At 37.9% G+C, this 20,677-nt stretch overlaps 1 pseudogene; it reads left to right on the top strand.

The window, feature by feature from the left end:
- The first annotated feature begins 1,324 nt into the window (after positions 1–1,324).
- Positions 1,325–2,963, top strand: LOC139013914 (5'-AMP-activated protein kinase subunit gamma-1 pseudogene; annotated as a pseudogene).
- The last annotated feature ends 17,714 nt before the right edge of the window (positions 2,964–20,677 follow it).

Raw genomic sequence — 20,677 nt, 5'->3', positions numbered from 1 at the left:
ACAGTGAATCATTTCCTCTTTTGACCTCCCACCACGCTCTTAGGATTCTTTTGCTGCTTTCTCAAAATCACGTTAAAGTTATTCATGTGACTTTTTCCCCTCTCCTGCCATATCATGAGTACAGAGATATTAACTCTCATTTGTCTCTTTAAAATTCTCATTTCTATTCTGGCATTTTGTAAGTGTTCATCAAATCATTTTATCTGAATGAACATTACTGCAATATTGGAAACAGCATACTATCAAGTTCTTTGTTTCACAGTGATACAAAATTCACTTTTATTTACAGGAGAAAGAAACTTATAAAATACAAAAGCAGTGTATTTAGCACAATGGAAAAAAATTACAAAAATTCAAATAATATCAGGGACCAAAGTATTTGGTAAAAAAAAAAAAAGGGAATGTTAGGAGACACATGATCATATCTTTTATAAAAGACAGTGGGAAAGCTTGAAAAGATTTGTAATTTGGTGCTCCCAAGTACACAATGTTCTCTTTAAAATGGTGACTCAAAAAATGATGACTCAAGACATATTGTCAAAGATAACAAACTCTAGAACATTTTCCATAAAGAATGGGACTTGAGTTTTTGAGTGCTAGAAATAGAAAAGAAAAACAGAAAAAGAGTGTGTTCCTGAGGAAGGCAGTGAGCAATGTTGAGTGTGTATGGAGGATGTGTTCTCATCAGAAACTACAATTTACCCAAGACCAAGATTGCAAGTGTTTCCAAATCACAAAGAGGGCAGGCATTTCAATGGGCACCCTATATACTTTTAGTGAAATGGTTGATGATTAACTCAGAAAGGTAAAAAGAGTCTATCAATTTCATCACATAGAACATTGAATAAGTTTGACATAATACAACACAAAAGTAGGAAACTACCTTAGTGGTTAGCTTCCATGTTATGATAGTATTCCAGCTCCTAATATTTAAAGTTAGAATAGGATTTTCAAATATTATATGCACTTAATTCAAAAGACTTCGTTTCAAGTGACTTAGCAGCCTATCTTCAAAACCTGAAGTTTTGCCTTAGTGCAGGATGTTTATTTGAATGCATAGTCATGATAAAAGTTATTAGAAATCAGAAAGCCCAAGTAGTTCTGCACTGGAAATCTTGAAAGTTCTCATTACAAGAAAAAAAATTGCAACTATTGTGTGATGGTGGATGTTAACTAAACTTATTGTGGTAATCATTTTGCTGGTAATCATTTTGCAAAACACACAAATATCAAATGATTTTATTGTACACCTAGAACTAATACAATGTTATGTGTCAATTATATCTCAATTTTTAAAATCAAAATTTTAAAAGATAGCCCTTCCCCAGCGAACTTCTAAAGTGAACGCAGCCAGCGGGCGCCTCCTGCAATGGAGACGGTCATTTCTTCAGATAACTCTCCAGCTCTGGAAAATGAGTATCCTCAAGAGGCCCCAGAATCCAACAATACTGTGTATACTTCCTTCATGAAGTCTCATCGCTGCTATGACCTGATTCCCACAAGCTCCAAATTGGTTGTGTTTGACACTTCCTTGCAGGTGAAAAAAGCTTTCTTTGCTTTGGTGACTAATGGTGTACGAGCTGCCCCTTTGTGGGATAGTAAGAAGCAGAGTTTTGTGGGCATGCTGACCATCACTGATTTCATCAATATTCTGCACCGCTACTACAAATCAGCCTTGGTACAAATCTATGAGCTGGAAGAACACAAGATCGAAACTTGGAGAGAGGTATACTTACAGGACTCCTTTAAACCACTTGTCTGCATTTCTCCTAATGCCAGCTTGTTTGATGCTGTCTCTTCATTAATCCGGAACAAGATTCATAGGCTGCCAGTTATTGACCCAGAATCAGGCAACACCTTGTACATCCTCACCCACAAGCGCATCCTCAAGTTCCTCAAATTATTTATCACTGAGTTCCCCAAGCCAGAGTTCATGTCTAAGTCTCTGGAAGAGCTACAGATTGGCACCTATGCCAACATTGCTATGGTCCGCACTACCACCCCCGTCTACGTGGCTCTGGGTATTTTCGTACAGCACCGAGTCTCGGCCCTGCCTGTGGTGGATGAAAAAGGGCGTGTGGTGGACATCTACTCCAAGTTTGATGTTATCAATCTGGCAGCAGAAAAGACCTACAACAACCTAGATGTGTCTGTGACCAAAGCCCTCCAACATCGATCACATTACTTTGAGGGTGTCCTTAAGTGCTACCTGCATGAAACTCTGGAGACCATCATCAACAGGCTGGTGGAAGCAGAGGTTCACCGACTTGTAGTGGTGGATGAGAATGATGTGGTCAAGGGAATTGTCTCACTGTCAGACATCCTGCAGGCCCTGGTGCTCACAGGCGGAGGAAAGCCCTGAGCTGGGGAAGGGGTCAGGTGGCAGCAAGGGTTATGCCCACTCACTGCCTGTACAAAGTTTGGAACCACAGATGAAATCTTGAGAGAATTGTGACTCTGTTCCCTGCCCAGGAGACCTCTACCCTTTTACCTGAGAGCCAGGGAAGATATGGGGAAAGGAAGGAGAATGGATTTTTAGCTGTCCTATCCTCACACATGAGGAAAACTTTCAGCCTAGCCTGTCCCAGCCCCTGTCCTCTTAGACATGCCCCCATTCTGGGTGAACTATGGGCTCTGTGCCGCTTGGACAAATTCTGATCTCTACGAGATCCAGTCTTTGCCTCTATCTCTGCCCCTGACTCCCTCCACCATAGCACAACTCTTCATAAAAATATTTTTATTCATCCTGTTTCATGCTCTATGGGGGAGGCTGAGTCCATTTCATAACATTTCTTCCCATAATGGGAGTGGGGAGGATCATGGGGAGGAAGGCCTTTGGGTTCCTGTGCTATATTCATAGGAAGAGAAGTGGGATTGGGTGGAGGAGGACTACAAAGTGGTTAGCTAAGGTTATTGCTTTTCATGGCAAACCTAATTAAAATGACAGGAACCTCTTCATGATATTGCAGTGTTTGCTTTTTGTAGTTGACAGACAGTCACTACTGCTCCAACCTTTCTACTTCATATGGCTTCTTCAACTCATTAATTACAATAACACACTTTATAGAAAACTGTCCATCATTCTCAGTGCTTTACATAAACTAATTCATTTACTCCTCAGAACAATAGTAGATATTCTAGTTTTATAGATTTAAAAGAAACGAAGACACAGAGAGGCTAACTAGCCCAAGGCAACACAGCTAGTAAAAAGTACAGAGCTAGCATGTAAACCCAGCTGGCACCAGAGCTCGTGCTCTTTAGCACTATATTAGACTTACTACCTTTCTAAATCTCCATTAAAAACTGTTCTCACCTTATTCCCTACAATCCTTATCACCCCCACGTTCCCTTCTGCCTGGACCGGAGCTGATATCCCAGGAAAAGCACATAACAGTGTTAGGTCTCCAGAGAGTAGACGGAGACATGCCACCATCAAAAGGTTGGACTCTGTATTTGGATTTTGCTGAACTGGCACTGTCTTTGAACCTGAAATTTCCAAAGTGAGAATGAGCTGTAGGGTATGCAGTGGGGGAACAGCAGAACTATGGTCACCCCATCAAACCCTTTCTCTGTGCTGAAACCATATGGGCCAAAACAGTAGTCAAGCCCAGCTGGCGTGGTTCAGTGGTTGAGCATCGACCTATGAACCAGGAGGTCACAATTCAATTCCCAGTTGGGACACATGCCGGAGTTACAAGCTTGATCCCCAGTGTGGGGCCTGCAGGAAGCAGCCCATCAATGATTCTCCCTCTCCCTTCCTCTCTGAAATCAATAAAAATATATTTAAAAAAAAAAAAAAAAAAAAAAAAAAAAATTTTAAAAGATATTTCAAAAGCAGTCAATTTTATGAAATCGTATGATTTTAAACAGAGATAACCCACCCATGATGAAATGAGACATATAAATGCCTTTTAATCCATTCCCTTGACCAATCTACTCTTCCTCAACATGAATGACATGCTTCAGTATACTGAAGAGTAATAAAAAGGGAAACCATAAAGGTGAGTATATTAGTCTCAACTGACTTTCCCAAGGCATTTTTCAGTGGTATCTTTTTTCTTTCATGGTATAGATTTTCAATGAATCAACATCAGGCAAAGGCTCTTGTTCATGACATTAACTGTGCATTTGGGGGACATATGGCATCAAAGGAAGTCTCATGAAGTGCGTGCTTGCAACTCTTTGGGATTTTAGTCAGTACACATTTAAAAAGCGTCTGTAGTTGAGAGCACTTTAATAGCCGCTCAGTGGAAGTTAACAGTGGCCAGAAGGGACTAGCTTTATTTTGCTTTTAAAAGAAAACATGAAAACATATCCACCAAAACTAGTGGACCATGTCTATAGAGTTGATAAGAAACTAGTTAAAATTTTTGTTTTACACCTTGTTGACAGGGCTGTCAGGGAATGTACCCAAGAAGGTATTCTCTTCTTCTTTTTTATTTTATTTTTTTATATTCTGAGACCCATAAACAGCAATTCATTTTGATCCACTGAATTTTAGCCACCAGATTAATTTCTAACATTTTTACTGGAATGCCCAGGACAGCTGTGGCCATGAGTAATTGGTATAACTACTCATATAATCAAAACCTCCCAAAGGTACCCTAACATGATTTCTCAAGACCCGAAATATAAAACAATCTGCCTTAGTTTTATACAGTGATGCACTAACACTTCCTGCCAGTGGGTGATTGGCTCCAATACAGATCATTTGGCACCAGAATTTGAAAAATTGTTCCATTATTACAGATAGCTTTCCAAACCCCACTGTGCCATAGACACATTAAAAGGACGACCAAAAGGCCAAGTAGAGTAGTATGACAAATGCTTACCTAGGATTGCATAACATCCAATAGAGTATTAGGCAATTTGTGGTTTCTTGGAAAATATTTAATATTTGTGCATATATTTAAACTTAAGATAAAAAGTGCTATGACATGGCCTGATGGCATTGCTCAGTGGTTGAGCATCACCTATGAACCAGGAAGTCATGGTTCAATTCCAGGTCAGGGCATATGCCTGGGTTGTGGGCTCGATCCCTAGTGTAGGATTCTCTCTCATCAATGATTCTCTCTCATCAATGATTCTCTCTCATCATTGATGTTTCTATCTCTCTCTCCCTCTCCCTTCCTGTCTGAAATTAATAAAAATATTTTTAAATGCTATAAATGAAATATTCTGAAAACTTGTCACATCATGTCTTCATTGTAATTTATATATTGTGTTAGATTTGCTGATTTATTCTTATGTCTTGGCTTATTCTTAGATACTGGTTGAAGGATAGTCTATCTTGTTATTTCATTACACATTGTTATTTTCTGCTTTGGTAAAAAAAATGTAGGCACTTAAATTCATATTCACTTGCAATATAACTGAGTCAACCCCATGGATATGCAGACTATCTCAAAGATATATTTCAAAGATATATACTAGAAGTATTTTATAAGATGTGATGATAAAAATAATAAAATATTATTCTTATCAAGATAGTGTCACCTTGCTATATGAGAAATTTGGAAGTTGTTTTCTTTTCTACCTCTGTAGTATCATAGATCTATATCACAAGTTGTAATGCAAAGAATTTTTACTAAATTTATTTGAGAAATTTGGCTTATTTTTTTTCTGAACTTCAAATATTCAGTAGTAGTTTCACAATAATTAGCATTCTGCATTGCCTGACCTCTACTTTTGCAAAGATAAGAGTAGCAGTACCTTTCCCAATTCCTCCCAGTAAGTACAACTGAAAACTCTGGACATTTTATATGTATAGCAAACATAAAAATACTCTGAAAGGTGGAGAGAAGAAGTCAGACTGGCCAGGAACCTTTAGTCCCAAGAAATGACAGTGGTGAAATCCCTGGATGGTTGTTTGTTTGTTTGTCTCATCTATTCCAGATTTAGAGCTAGAAAAGACAGCAATCCAGAAGCATCACTGAGCTTAAATATTTAAAAAAAATACCAAAAGCCTCCTCTCTCAAGCCAAAGTACCAAGAAAGGGGCAGCCTCGCAAGCAAGAAAACATTTAGACAATCACCCCATGCCCACTTCCAACCAGCAATAACAAGTAATGAGAAACCATCCTCTTCCTCACCATGGGATGGTGTCAAGGAAACCTAGTGGAGAGACAAGAATTTCACCACCACCCAGCGCTAATGATGGCAGTCCCTCTCGACACCCACTCCTCTGCAACACCATAACAAGGCACCCATGTCAGCTCCCAGCCAGGGTGATATCAGCTGAGGCCCAGTGAAGAGCTAGAACTCCCAGGCCCAGCCATGGGCAAACTACGGCCCGCGGGCCAGATCCGGCCCGTTTGAAATGAATAAAACTAAAAAAAAAGAGACCGTACCCTTTTATGTAATGATGTTTACTTTGAATTTATATTAGTTCACACAAACACTCCATCCATGCTTTTGTTCCAGCCCTTTGGTCCAGTTTAAGAACCCATTGTGGCCCTCGAGTCAAAAGTTTGCCCACCCCTGCCCAGGCCTGTCCAGAAACAATGAAGAGACCCGACTCCCATTTCACACCAAACTGCTCATGCCAATGGAAGCCAAGTGAAGAATCTGGATGTCTACTCCCACCTAGCAATAATGAGGGTGTGACCCCCCCCCCCCACCCCCCGCCCCACCACCACCACCACCACTCACCCACTCCCTGCTGGAGTGGTGTCAAAGGAAGCCAGGCAAAACAGAAGATGCAAATAAGACCCAAAGTTCCATGACATAATATCCCAAAGGCCTAAATTTTATTTCAAGTATCACTTGTCATATGAAAAATCACACCTTAAATGAGCAAGAGACAATTTTAAAAAATGCCAACACTAAGATGAAGGAGATGTTAGAATTAACGGATAAAAAATGCAAAGCAACTATTATAAAAATGCTTCATAGACCAATTGCAAGTGAAAAAAAGAATGGAGATACAACATGATGTGTGTCTTATGGAATTCTGCTAATTAGATAAATTGTAGAGGAGTTTTCTTTGACAGAATTACATGTGGCAGGGCATAAAGGTGGTAAAGTCATTGCAGTATTTTTAGAGCCACAAATGACAATGTAGTGTGATGAAAACATAGGGAGCATCAGAGTCAGGGGAAAGGTTAGAGATGAGAATAAAAATATGGGTTGTAGACACCTATCCACTGAAGGGGCTACGAGGAGCAATTCAAAGGGTTCTTTCTCCAGTTGTTGAAAAGGTCCGTCATTCATGACAGTATAAACCACCTGTTTCTCTGCAACCTGTGAGCTAAGACTAGTTTATATGCTTTTAGAGGGGTTTTAAAAATGAGAAAAAAGAATACTGTAATATTCATGTCACATGAAATTATATGAAATTCACATTTTAGTATCCATAACTAAATGTTTATTGGAACACAGGCACGCCCATTTCTTTGCATGTTGTCCATGTCTGCTTTCATGGTACAAGGGCAGAGTGGAGCAGCTTAGACAGAGGCTGTATGGCCACAAAGTCTAAGTCAGTCACCATCTGGCCTGGATAAAAGATGTGAGACAAAGAGACTGAAATCATGAGGACATCTGTAAGAGAGCTACTGCAATGGCCCAGGTAGTGAGAGCCTGCACCAGGGCACGTGACAAGGGGAGGAAATACATACATGAGAGACTTCTAAGTAGCATGATTACCAAGATTTCTTGACAAATTGGTCAAAAGAGATAAGGAAAAGAGATGAATCAAGGATAACAATAAGACATACAGATGGAGATTGTACAGACAACAAATGTGGAGATAGCAGTGGCACTATCCAAACTAAAGATAGCAGGAAGAAGGACAAGAAAAAGAAGACAATAAATTAATTTTATACATGTTAAGTATGGAGTTTCAGTAGAGGCATCTTTCCTTGCTTTTTTCTTTGCATATCCAGTAAATCAGGAATTGTCTATCGTATCTGTCTATCCCTGCACGTCACTCCCTCAATTATAAAATTTGTCACCTGCAGACTGGGCTCTGCCAGGCCTGTACAGTGCCTCAACCAAGAGACCCATGTGGTTCTAAAAGTACTGCAAAAAGGGTTCCTTTCCTACCTGGAGTCTGCCTTCCCCCTAAATTGAGGTGCCTGTGTGCACAGAAAACCACAGCTCTGTCCTGAGGTCCTTCTACTACAGTCTGGCTTCAAGTGACTGGTTTTTAGTGCCCACAGTATGAAACTGGAGGATGACTTCTTTTCACAGAAGACCCTTCTTCCAAGATGTGTCACACCTGGGGCCCTGCATTTCCCTGGAACCCCAATTCTTCCGCCAGTTGACATAAAACACCAAGTATGCTCTATATAACCACAGCCTCCTATTGCAACTTGAAATCCTCATTGACAGATGCCTTTTTCTTTAATGTCACCACTTTTTCCATGTTTTGCTCAATTGTTCATACTGGATAAGTATTTTTCCACTGGTTATTATAAGTAACTACACTTCTGTTTTCATTTGATTATATGGCTCAGGAACCACTATTATAAGAAACCTTTCTGGGACCAGCCTTGTCTCCCCAGCTCAGTCCCACGTGCCACCTCCATGCTCCCATAGTTCACTCTACATGAGCAGAAGTGCTCTTCACTCTCAATGTAGCTCTCTTTACTTGTCTGTTTCTCCCACTAGACTGAGCATCCCTTAAGAACAAAGATCAATTCTTTTCTGTCCTCGGCACCTAACAGTTCCTGACAAATTGGCACTTTCCATTTTTTTCTTGAGTCAATAACAACAACAATCATAGCTAATGCTTACTATGGACACAACACTGTGCTAAGTGCTTTGCATGCATCTACTCCTTCAATTCTAACAATAACCTTATGCTATAGGTACATTTATTATTTTTATTTTACATTTCAGACTTTATATATTGGGAAACTGAGGCTCTAGAGCTTGCATTCTTAAGTAGTATGCCAGAATTCTCTTTTGTTATGCCTCTCTGATTAAGAAATGGATGAATGGATGGATGGATGAATGGATGGATGATTGGAAAAATAAATAAACATGTATTATAGAATAGTAATAATACATGTGAAAGTTATATTATATGGATGTGATATACAACAATAAAAAAGTGTACTCTTCTCAATGCATTTACCTTATAGTAGGGAACATGAAATGGATTTAAAAAAACTGTAATTCAAGTTAGAAAGTGATAAAGTGCATTAGAGAGGTACGTTAGAGTGTAGCTGCTTCCAACAAGGACAAGAACTCAGTGTATAGTACAGTATCAACTGGGTATATGCTGAAGATAAAACGTGACAAGTTATTCCAAACTCTTGTTAAAAAAACAAGACAAAATCACTATTTTTAAATGGCCCAAACACAATTTATTTCCTGTTATTTCTAAGGTCGGAAAAGCCAATTTCCCATTTGTTCCCAAGGGATCACTCTAGTCAGTACCTTCAACTTTATAGCTATATATCCTCCTTCTCTGCAATTTTAAGGCAGCCCTAAACACAGGTAAAATAATCCAAAGCTTCAGATAGATATGCTAATTACTCTGAATAGTAATGTTTCTCTTCATTGTGTAAATTAGTGAGGATAGAGACAGCAGCAGATTTCTGAGAGATTATGACAATTAATTGTGTGTGGGTTTTTGTTTGTTTGTATATTGGTTTATCAATGAAGAAGGAAGAAGGGTTATTGGGCTTGGGCTTTGAAAACCAAGGGCAAGATTGACAGGGATTTCCATAGGGTAAAGAAGAGTGGGTCTCAGAGACACTAAGTCAGTGAACGATGAACACGAAGAGATTGTGGTGAACACCCTGTGACGAGCATGGCTGATGGGGTCCAGGAGCATGTTATCTGACATCTAATTTAAATATCCTTCTTCTGCAAAGTGTTCTGGTCATTAACACTTGCCCATTCTCCACAGCCTCTTGTTGGGTAGCAAGTGGCCCTGGGCCAGTGTTCAGGGGACTGCTACAGAGCAATGTGGAGAAGCAGGCCAGCGAAGGACAAGCAACAGCCAGGACCAAAGGCCCTCCCGCAGGGCCCACTGAGTAATGGAGGTGAGTTGGACCTCTTATTCCTGCCAGGGTTGCTCTGGCTATTACATTTGTACATTAAAGAAAAGGATGGCCCCATTGGGCTGGAAAAACCTTGAAACACTGCAGTTCTCAGAAATGAATATGATGTGCTCTCTGCTCTCAAAGGACTCACTGTCATAGGCCTTGGTAAGTGAGCAGAGTTCTAATTCAATCTAGGCAGGTGGGAAAGTATGAGCAAAGGTGAGAAAGCAGAAAATCCCAGAGCACGCAGGGTTTTGTTTTTGCTTTGTTTTGTTTTAATCGGGAGAAGAAAAGGATTTTCTCTGTTCCAAAAACCTTACTTAAAATGTACTTTGGAACCAAATCCATTTATAAGCTGGGGATTTGCTAAGTCAATTAGAAAAACAAAATGTACTAAGTCATCACAAATGCATGGCCAGACACTTCAGAAATAAAGACATGAACAATTATTTTCAATTCCTAATATGCGATCAAGAATGAGGTAGCATATTTTAATTCCACAAATACCCATCCTTATCAAGCACCATTTATAGTCTTAATCTAGAAGTATATTTTAAAATGTTTAACTATAACTTGTTTAAGTGATTCATATGATTACAGCTAATCTTCACTTTTCATTAATCTGCAAGTTTTCAGACTCTTCTAATGCTAACATTTGCCTAAAAGCAATCAGATCGTAAGTATGATAATAACACATATCTTGAATTTACAAAAGTATCACTTTTAACAATTTTAAAGCATTTTCAAAGATATGGTTCTCATTTAAATATCTTTGTTGTCATATCCTCTCAAAATCCTTATAAAATAGGCTGGACAAGAGATAACTCAATTTTTCAAATGAGGAGAGTAAGGCACAGAAGTTAAAAGATTGGGTAATGATTCCAAAACCACCTACTGGTTTCATCTCCCAGCTCCTAATCCATAGCTTTGGTTCACATCTAAAAATGCTTCTTTTGTGTTTATGATAACCTGAGAAACCCCTACTTTTAAAAAAATCTCTAATAAATAACCAGATCACTTGAATTATGAAATTGAATTAACTATACTTTAAAAAAAAAATCAAACCTTTCTGTGGTAATGTTCACCTATCAATTCAAACATTGTAATACTTTCAGAAGGCAAGCAGAGATTGGGGACAGACACATTAATAAGCTGGAAAAATTAATCTGTTGATATCTAGCAAATATTTACTTAAATTCCGAATTCAGTATTGTTTGACATGCTTTGTTAGTTACACGTAGGAGAAACCATCCATTTTAGCCAAGAAAGAATGTCAGCCATGATTTTTTTTTCAGTTATATTGTATCACAGGTGAAAGCAATATCTCCAGAGGCTAATCATAAAGAAGAAAAAATGTGGACTTAAATTGATTTAACAAAGGAAATGAATATAATTATAATGATCTGAGCAATCCACCACTGGGAAGAAAATTGTCAGATAAATTTTCTCACCAGCATGCAGTTTCATGCTTGAGGTAACACGACCTGTACTAATTGAGGCCACTGTTCCCAGCAAGGAAATACGGCTACATTTCTTAAATGAGGAAAGTATGTCAAATACAGGGAGTAAATAAGTACAAAAGATGAAAAACCACAGTTGCAGAAGACACAGGTAAGTATGCAGAGGATGATGTCTATTTAGAAATAGTCATTTTTAGACTGAGACTAGTCTTGACAAGGAAGTGGTAAACTTCAGAAAGAGAATAAACTGCATTACATTTGTTTCTTAAAAGTCAACAGTCTCTTTGGAGGCACATGAGAAAACTAGGCTCCAACATAGAGAATAAGATAACCAATAAAACTCTGTAAACTTTCTTATTTACAGACTGCCCAGCCCTCACAGGCAGAGTCTACACCCATCCCCTCTGTACCACCAATGCCTGAGTTGGGTATCTGTTTCACACCTGGTAAATAATTTTGGATGCATAATAAAGTGCTCTGGTTTAAATGAATTACCTGACTCACTACAATTTATATTACAAACACTATGTGGATTATGCCAAATTTTAAAGAATTAGGATACAAAAAGTTGCATTTAGCCCCAAAGCATTTCTGATCTTTTTTTTATCACTTGAAATATTATTCATGAAAATTTTCAGTCACTCGGTGCCTCAGGGTGGCTTTTAGGGACAGCATTTTTGTATAGCACTGAAATATTTTTGAATGTTTTGCACCATCTATAATTCAATAAGTTCTTGGGCTAGATTATTAAGTTATCTCAAAGTTACAGGTTATCTATAAGCCAACTTATATTTGGATAAATTGTTGGCTAGAGCATCATTTCTGAAGGAGGAGTGATTTATATTTGATATCTGAGTTCACTCACTTTACTCTCTTTTAGGTTAGTTGACATCATTTTCTTACATGAGCAGAACTTACCCAGAGTTGTTTGTTCCCTTAATGGATATGTTTTTGTTGAGCCTATTTTATGCACTAGGGGTACAGAAATGAACCACATAGACAATGCCCCTGGCTTCACTGAGTTTACTTTCTACTTTTAAAATATATATAAATAAATAAGTACATAAATAAATAAATCATGAAAATATGTAGTTTTCCAAGGAATGACCACGTAACAGCTGAGGGAATAATGTTACGGGGAGATGAGTCAGAATTCAGAAGCCCTGAGGCATAGCATATCTGCTGTGTGTTTAAGAAACAGCCAGGAGGTAGTAAGGCTGGACAGAGAAGGTGAGAAGGAAAGTGGTCGTGAAAATAGGTCTAGGAGTTGAGGTCACAAAGGTGATGGTGGTGCGATCTCTAGCAATCAGAATAGAGAAGCTACTTGATCTGACTTACGTTAAAAGAATTGCTCAGGCTACTGTGTTGAGAATACACAGTGGAGAGGAGAAAGGAAGCAGCAGTAATCCAGGCAAGGGATGACAAAGCAACTGTGAGAATAGGGAGTCAGAAGCATGGAGATCAAAATATTACTGTAATTGTTGGTCAAAACTCAGTAGGGGACAGTGAGGACAAGAGTACTCACTGAATCCCATATTTGTCCATCTAGGCCCAGGGAACAGTGGTTAACTACAGGCCTAAGCTAAGCTTACAGTGTAGGCAAGGAATGACCAAAACACATTCTCCTCCAGCAGACAGATTGTAAGGGGAAGGCAGGAAAGGGCCGAGCCAGATTGGTTGTCCCAAGGATATGATTTGCTCCTTTTCCTCTGATGGGGAGTGAGTGAGGGGGAGGAAAAAGCCAGACAGAAAGGTGCTGCAATAGTGATCCTTCCACATGGAATCAGGAGAAGGGAAAACTATATCCCTCTCCACCCCACTTTGCTTTTGGTTCACTGAATGCATTGGGTTTAACCATTACCCTATGATTAAGCAAGACTATGAATCATTCTGGTGGGCAATATGGTCACCAGCCTAACAGAGGAGTTATGTTCCCACCTTCATGAGGATATTCTCCTGGTACCAACCCTTGCTCCACTGTGCATCCTTCTGAGACCAGTGGTGAGCAGAGTAGATTTTACTCCCACAGTTAAATCAATTCCGAAGGTTCTTCCCCAAGTTCAGACTGTCTCTGTTCTATTTATTATTGCAAATTATATTTCCGACCGCATTGTGCAATACTCATCAGAATTTCTGCAATGAGATAAAATGGTAACATAAAGGTACCCCATATTGTACAGGACAACAAAAGAAGGCTGCCTCACATTTGGATATGAATTCCATTCTATCAAATTCCTGTGGAAAAAATAAAATCTGAAGATTAAATATTTGCAAATAGAAATCCACAGATATGTACATCCAAAGGATGTGATGCCTGAAATTAAATTATCTTGCCTTTGTGAGCTAAAAGTCTAAAGAAATAAATAGCTTCTTTAATTTCTTATTTTGTTCATTCTCAACAGAGGGGAATTTTGCAGCCTGTGTGGACTGAGGTTCTTTGGGCAACTATGCCTGGAAACAGTGAGCATCCAGGCAACAGAGGAAAAGTAAACTTTTTCCCGTCTTCATGGTTCCCAGGTCCCTGAGAAAGACATCCTTGGCAAGAAGCTTTTAAGATTTATTCATTTAAAAGGGAGCAGAGGAAGAATTTATGGCTATAAGTTTCTTAAATAAATATTCTAAAAAAAGAGAGGGCAGGGGCCTATATCAAGAAGAAACCTGTTTAAGATTTAGTCAAATAGGTGAATGTCAAAGCCATCTTGGTCAGCTGATCTCAATGGACATCTTGAAAAATACATCTTAGCCAAGATGTGTGTATTTACTTTAAACATAAAACTTTGGTGTTTGTTACACTTTCTTCCATGAGCCTTATTGAAAAATATCTAATTCTAAAATCTATTTATATAGCTCACCTTTAAAGCAATTTGATAGCTAACTACAGATCCTGTAAAGGAAGAAAATGTAAAAACCACTAAAAAAAGTAATAATTAGTTTTTTCCCCAAAGTTTTATAAATGATACCTAGTGTGATAAGTAAAAAATGACTCAGCCTAGAAATATCTATCTAAAGGTCTGCATAAATCAACACAAAGAATTATGATTTTGGAGAAAGCACGGACTTTTATATATATAACACATTTCTAAAACTCAGTTATCGTCGAATATATGAAAGTTACAACAAATATACAGGCCAACAAAGGGTTCCATTTCAAGATGGTTAAAACAATATTGCAGTCATTAGTCTCCTCACTCAGATTTCTGGGTCACTGTAGCAGCCTGCAAAGCTCATGATTCCTAGGCCTAGTTCAAGTACTTAGCAATGTTGCAAAGAGGAGAAGGAAGAAAGGAAGAAGGAAGGAAAAGTAAAGGACCAACAGAGACTACAGGTCATAATGAAACACATCATCTTTACCATGGTCTCATATCTTCCCCTACACTTCCCCAAAAAGAAACCAACTAGTAAGTCACTAGTGGTTATCACTCCATGCAAGGCCTACTCTACTGACCCACAAAGAAAGCCCTGCCAAAGAACATTCAGATGAAACCCACGTAGCCAGGAATTATTCCTGGCTCATGGAAGAAAGTGTAACAAACGCCACAGTTTTATGTTTAAAGTAAATACACTCACCTTGGCTAAGATGTATTTTTGAAGATGTCCATTTACAGAGGAAGGATTATGATGACTTACTTGTTTTTAATTATTGCCACTTAAAATGTTTCTTATTTAATTCTACCTCAAGAAGGGTTATACAACAAACATTTTCCCATTTAGATAATCTCAAATTTTGGTGAGGCATATTCAGCATAATACTCAAGTTGGAAGAAACTGATTCTGGCTTACCAGTGAGCAAAAGGCTCCAAGTACTAGAAAGAGACTGACAGAGCTCAGAGAGTAGCTGAAGAACTAATCCTTGGCAAGGACAGAAATCAGAGATGCTCAGGGCTCTAGGAGAACATGATAAGCCCTCTCTCTCAAGCTCCCATATCAAGCATACCATTTCCAACTGCTTGCTGTTTTCAGTGAAATTCTAAGAAAGCTTTCAAATTCCTGGAAATGGGATCTCTTGGCTAACCATAGGTTGTAACAAGTACTCTATCGTTAGATAAATTCTCTGCTTTCTTTGGAATTTTATATAAAATTAAGACTAATGACATAAAACTTATTCTTATCCTAGCTCCAAGGCATTTGAAAAGGATAAATAAGATCAGAGACTTGCTCTTACCATGAAAAAGAATATTATAAAGCTATTATAATGTTGAATTACACATGAGCAAGTAGACCAATGGCACAGAAGAGAGAGCCTGGAAACAAGCCTACATGTCTATGTGTGGTAAAAATAGAAGATGAATTATTCAATAAATGATACTGGGATAACAGAGTAGCCATATGGAAAAAATATAAAAATGGATCCCTCCCTCACACTATACACAAAAATCCATTCCCTTTGAATTCAACATATATATACAGAAGGTAATTGTCTTATTCTTTTAAAAAAACCCACAAAAGTCATAATAGCAGGTAGTAAAATTGTTCATAAATAAGATACAAAAATACAATTCATAGAAAGAAAACATTGATAAATTTTACCATATAAAAATTCAACCTTCTGTGCATAAAGAATAAAAAGTATAATCAACAACAATTACAGATATAGAATTAGATTTTTTTTTTTCAATAAGGCTCATGGAAGCAATTGTAGCAAACATCAAAGTTTTATGTTTAAAATAAATGCAAACACCTTGGCTAATATATATTTTTCAAGATGTCCATTTGATATCAGCTGACCAAGATGGCTTTAACATTCTCTCATTTGACTACATTTTAGACAGGTTTCTTCTTGACATAGGCCCCTGCCCCCTCTTTTCTTAGAGCATTTATTTAAGAAACTTGTAGCCATAAATTCCTTCTCTGCTCCCTTTTAAATGAATAAATTTTAAAACATCTTGCCAATGGCTATCTTTCTCAGGGTCCTGGGAACCATTATTTTGAAATATAATATTGGCATGCTCCTAAAAGCAGTGAAAATACGTGAACTAGAGATACATGCATCAATATAGACATAGCTAACTAAACCAGCGGTTCTCAACCTGTGGGTCACGATCCCTTTGGGGGTCGAATGACCCTTTCACAGGGGTCGCCTAAGACCATCAGAAAACACATATATAATTACATAGTTTTTATGATTAATCACTATGCTTTAATTATGTTCAATTTGTAAGAATGAAAATACATCCTGCATATCAGATATTTACATTACAATTCATAACAGTAGCAAAATTACAGTTATGAAGTAGCAATGAAAATAATTTTATGGTTGGGGGTCACCACAACATGAGGAACTGTATTAAAGGGTCTCAACATTAGGAAGGTTGAGAACCACTGAACTAAACTAATATTGAGTAGGAAATAAAGCAGCATAAGAGTAAATGAAACTGCCGAAACCGGTTGGCTCAGTGGATAGAGCGCCGGCCTGCGGACTGAAAGGTCCCAGGTTTGATTCCGGTCAAGGGCATGTGCCTGGGTTGCAGGCACATCCCCAGTAGGAGATGTGCAGGAGGCAGCTGATCGATGTTTCTCTCTCATCGATGTTTCTAACTCTCTATTTCTCTCCCTTCCTCTCTGTAAAAAATCAATAAAATATATTAAAAAAAAAAAGAAAAAAAAAAGAATAAATGAAACGTATTACTTATAGAAAGTTTAAAAACATGAAAATCTGGGCTGCATGAATCACTTAGGAATGAAAACATATGTAGTAAAAGTATATTTAAGAAAGAATACAGGCATGATAAAATCCAAATTTCTGATAGTGTAAAGGGAGGGGAACATAATGGAGAAAAAGAATTCATGGAACTTCAACTAATTGGTAATGTTTTATCTCTTTTTTTTTTTTTTTTTTTTTTTTTTTTTTTTTTTTTTTTTTTGAAAATATATATTTTATTGATTTTTTACAGAGAGGAAGGGAGAGAGATAGAGAGTCAGAAACATCGATGAGAGAGAAACATCGATCAGCTGCCTCCTGCACATCCCCCACTGGGGATGTGCCCGCAACCCAGGTACATGCCCTTGACCGGAATCGAACCTGGGACCTTTCAGTCCGCAGGCCGACGCTCTATCCACTGAGCCAAACCGGTTTTGGCAATGTTTTATCTCTTGAGCTGTATAGTGTAAATAGGCTATTCACTGTATTGTAGTTTAAACCTTTTTATATGTATTGAACTTGTCAGGGTACTTTTTAAAAAAATATTCTTACCCTCACTCATAATCACAGAAATGCAAATATTAAAGGAAAGTATTTATGAAGCTCTCATTTTCTGAGGCATGTTTTTTCTCCAGCCTGATGAAGTAAATCAATGTTTGTACTTCACAAAGCTTTTGACACACAGTATCCTAATTTGCAAAAAATAAGTTAGCATAAATGAAAAAAGAACAATTAATTCTGTTCATGAAGGTAATTATCCAAATACAATGGGCTTTGTTAGCCTGCGATGAGCACACACCATGGATTTTTTCAGGAAATTTGCAAGTGTAATTTTAATATGATAATGATATTCAGTTGAGTCACTAAAATGTAGTTTTGGATATGCTAAAATGTAGTAAACTTTTTCACAGATCAATACTTCAATGCTTACATTGTAGCCTAGGTATTTGAGTTCAACCTGACCAGACATCATTGACCATGTATTTTTTTTTAAAGATGTTTCTAATGGACTATTAAAAAAGAAAAAAAAAGAAGCACTTAGGCTAAACCAAGATAACAGAGTAAATTTGTTCTTATAAGTAAATCATTAGTTTTCCCACACCTAAAGGATAGCAAAGGGAAGGGAAACCAACATTTCTGGGTACAGAGTAGGCATAAGAAATAGGTCTTTTTTCCCCACTTTACAAATAAGGTGGGAGGATTAGAAAGGTCAGGTAATTTATATAATGCCAACAGCCAGAAAGTAGAAAAACTAGAAAATTATCTTTTTTATCCTAAATCACACCCTATCCTGCCTGGAAAACAGCTAGCTAATAAGCAGAGAATGATGTAGATAATACTTTCTTTTGCCCACATTTGTGCCATTTTTTTCAGACTAGACTAGATAGTGGGAAAGACTTGTGTTTGTGTGTGTGTACTTAAGACTATACAGTTATACAACTGATTGTTTGCAACAAAGGTGATGATATCCTTCTTGAAAGATTATTGGTGGACCAGCAAATATATGCAGGACTTTTAAAGGTGAGCACTTCCAAGCACACATTTCAAAAAGCATGGGCTTGGGTTTCAGAAGACCCATCCATTTTGAACTTGGCCACCACTTGGGTGGCTGAGAAGGAGTCACATAAACCTGACTGAGTCTCAGATTACTACAAATTTCTTGGGGGAAGGGAGAAAAAGGAGAAAAAGAATAAGGAGAAGAAGGAAGGAGAGGAATATTTATGAAACATGAAAAAGGTTAGATAATGTATATTGAATTACTCTGGAGGTGCAATCACTATCTATAAATAAAATTATGGGGGGTGAGAGGGTAAGAGATCAATCAAAGGACTTGTATGCATTCATATGAGCATAACCAATGGACTCAGACAGTAGGGGGGTGAAGGCATGTATGTGCTGCGGGGTGGGAATGACTAGGAAGAGTTCAATGGGGGGGGGGGGGGAGACTTATGTAATACTTTAAACAATTACAAATTTAAATTTAAAAATTATGCTCCTTTATATAGTATTTTAGATTTTACCAAAAATTTGACTATTGTAGATTTGGTAAATTAGTTCCTTTTGGAACTCAGATATCAGATATTTGGGATTACATATAGATGCTGAGCTCAAAAATGCTTGTATTTATAAACAATTTAGTATTTCTGAATTTCAGCCCTACTATATCTTTGCTGCTGCTATGCTTCCCCATTATTTCACAATGAGGTTGGAAATTAGAGCTGAGTACAAGGGACATTAAATATTTAACTAAAACCTTCAGGACTTTAGTATATACTGATGTAAGCAGAAATAGAAAAGAATATACCAGCATGATCTCCAGGGTTGAAGTTTGTCTGACTAAATAATGCTGCTGCCATTAACCAGGAAAGGGAGTAGAGCAATGGAATCAGATTTTATGGGGGGAAAAGACAAATTGAGTTTTGGATATGTTGAATTGGAAGCACCTATGGACAAATTGAGGTACCTTGGATGTTCATTTCTCTAGACCTCAGTAGGCGGTTGGAGGCTGGGCACCAAAGAGCCTCCGTTATTCGTGAACCAATGGCTACTTTATCTGTCAGGCACAGAGTTAGATTCTTGTGACTCCATGGTGACTAAACAGAACCCCTACCTGCATAGGCTAGCGTCCGAGAGAAGTTGCAAAGACCAATAATATAATGTGACACGTTCAAGGTGTCACCAGAAGAAACATTCAAACCTGTGAAGAATTTTTGTGAGTTTATTTGAGCCAAACTGTCAACAAATGCCGGGAAGCAAAATCTCAGCGAATTGAGATAATGCTCCAGAGCATGGCAGTTTTGCACCTTAGTTTAGTACACTACAATCAAAAGAGGAGACATAAGTGGGTTACATGAAACCCATTGGTGATAGATTAGGGAGTTGGGAGAAAGCAAAGTGGGGAAGGGGGGAAGGAACCTCTGGGATTGGATAAAAAGTAAAATGATAGACACATACTTCTTTTACTTAGGTAATATAGGATAGTTAACAGTCAACAATTAACTCAATGACAATGAGGGGATTTGTGGTCTCCACAGAGCAGTGCCTGGGCTTGAGGGGTCTGGAGAAAGGAAAATTACTTTGACATTCCACTGATATATTACCATAGATGCAAAAAGACAATACACAGGCTCAGTTAAGGTAAAGATTAACCTTTTGCCAGGGAAGATGCAGGCCTAGAACATGATTACCTATCATAAATTGGTTTTAGTTAAAAAGCAGTTTTAACTTCAGACCATCCTTTGTGGTTACTTTTTGTTTCTGAGTTTGCAAGGCCACCACACAGGCCTTCCCTGAGCTAGTCATGTTAGCATGAGGTCCCTTTTCATCCACAAAGGCATGTGGGAGCTAAGAGAAGCCTAAATCTTCCTGAACACATCAGGGGTATTTCACAAACAGCTGATCTGTCCTGAAATGAGTGTTATAACTTTCAAACCACAGATTTTAAAGTTTTCTTCTTGGACTTGTAACAATATTTATAGGTTTGCCAGATTTAGCAACTAAAAATACTGGATTCCAGTTTGATTTTAATTTCAGATAAATAATGAATAATTTTATTTAGTATAAGTATGATTATTTATTGTTAAT

This window comes from Myotis yumanensis, unplaced genomic scaffold (assembly GCF_028538775.1).
Source record: "Myotis yumanensis isolate MYYU_CA2020_CCGP unplaced genomic scaffold, mMyoYum1.0.hap1 SCAF_7, whole genome shotgun sequence".
Classification (NCBI taxonomy): Eukaryota; Metazoa; Chordata; class Mammalia; order Chiroptera; family Vespertilionidae; genus Myotis; species Myotis yumanensis.
The sequence above is the reverse complement of the archived record's forward strand: the minus strand, read 5'-3'. Positions and strand labels throughout refer to the sequence as shown.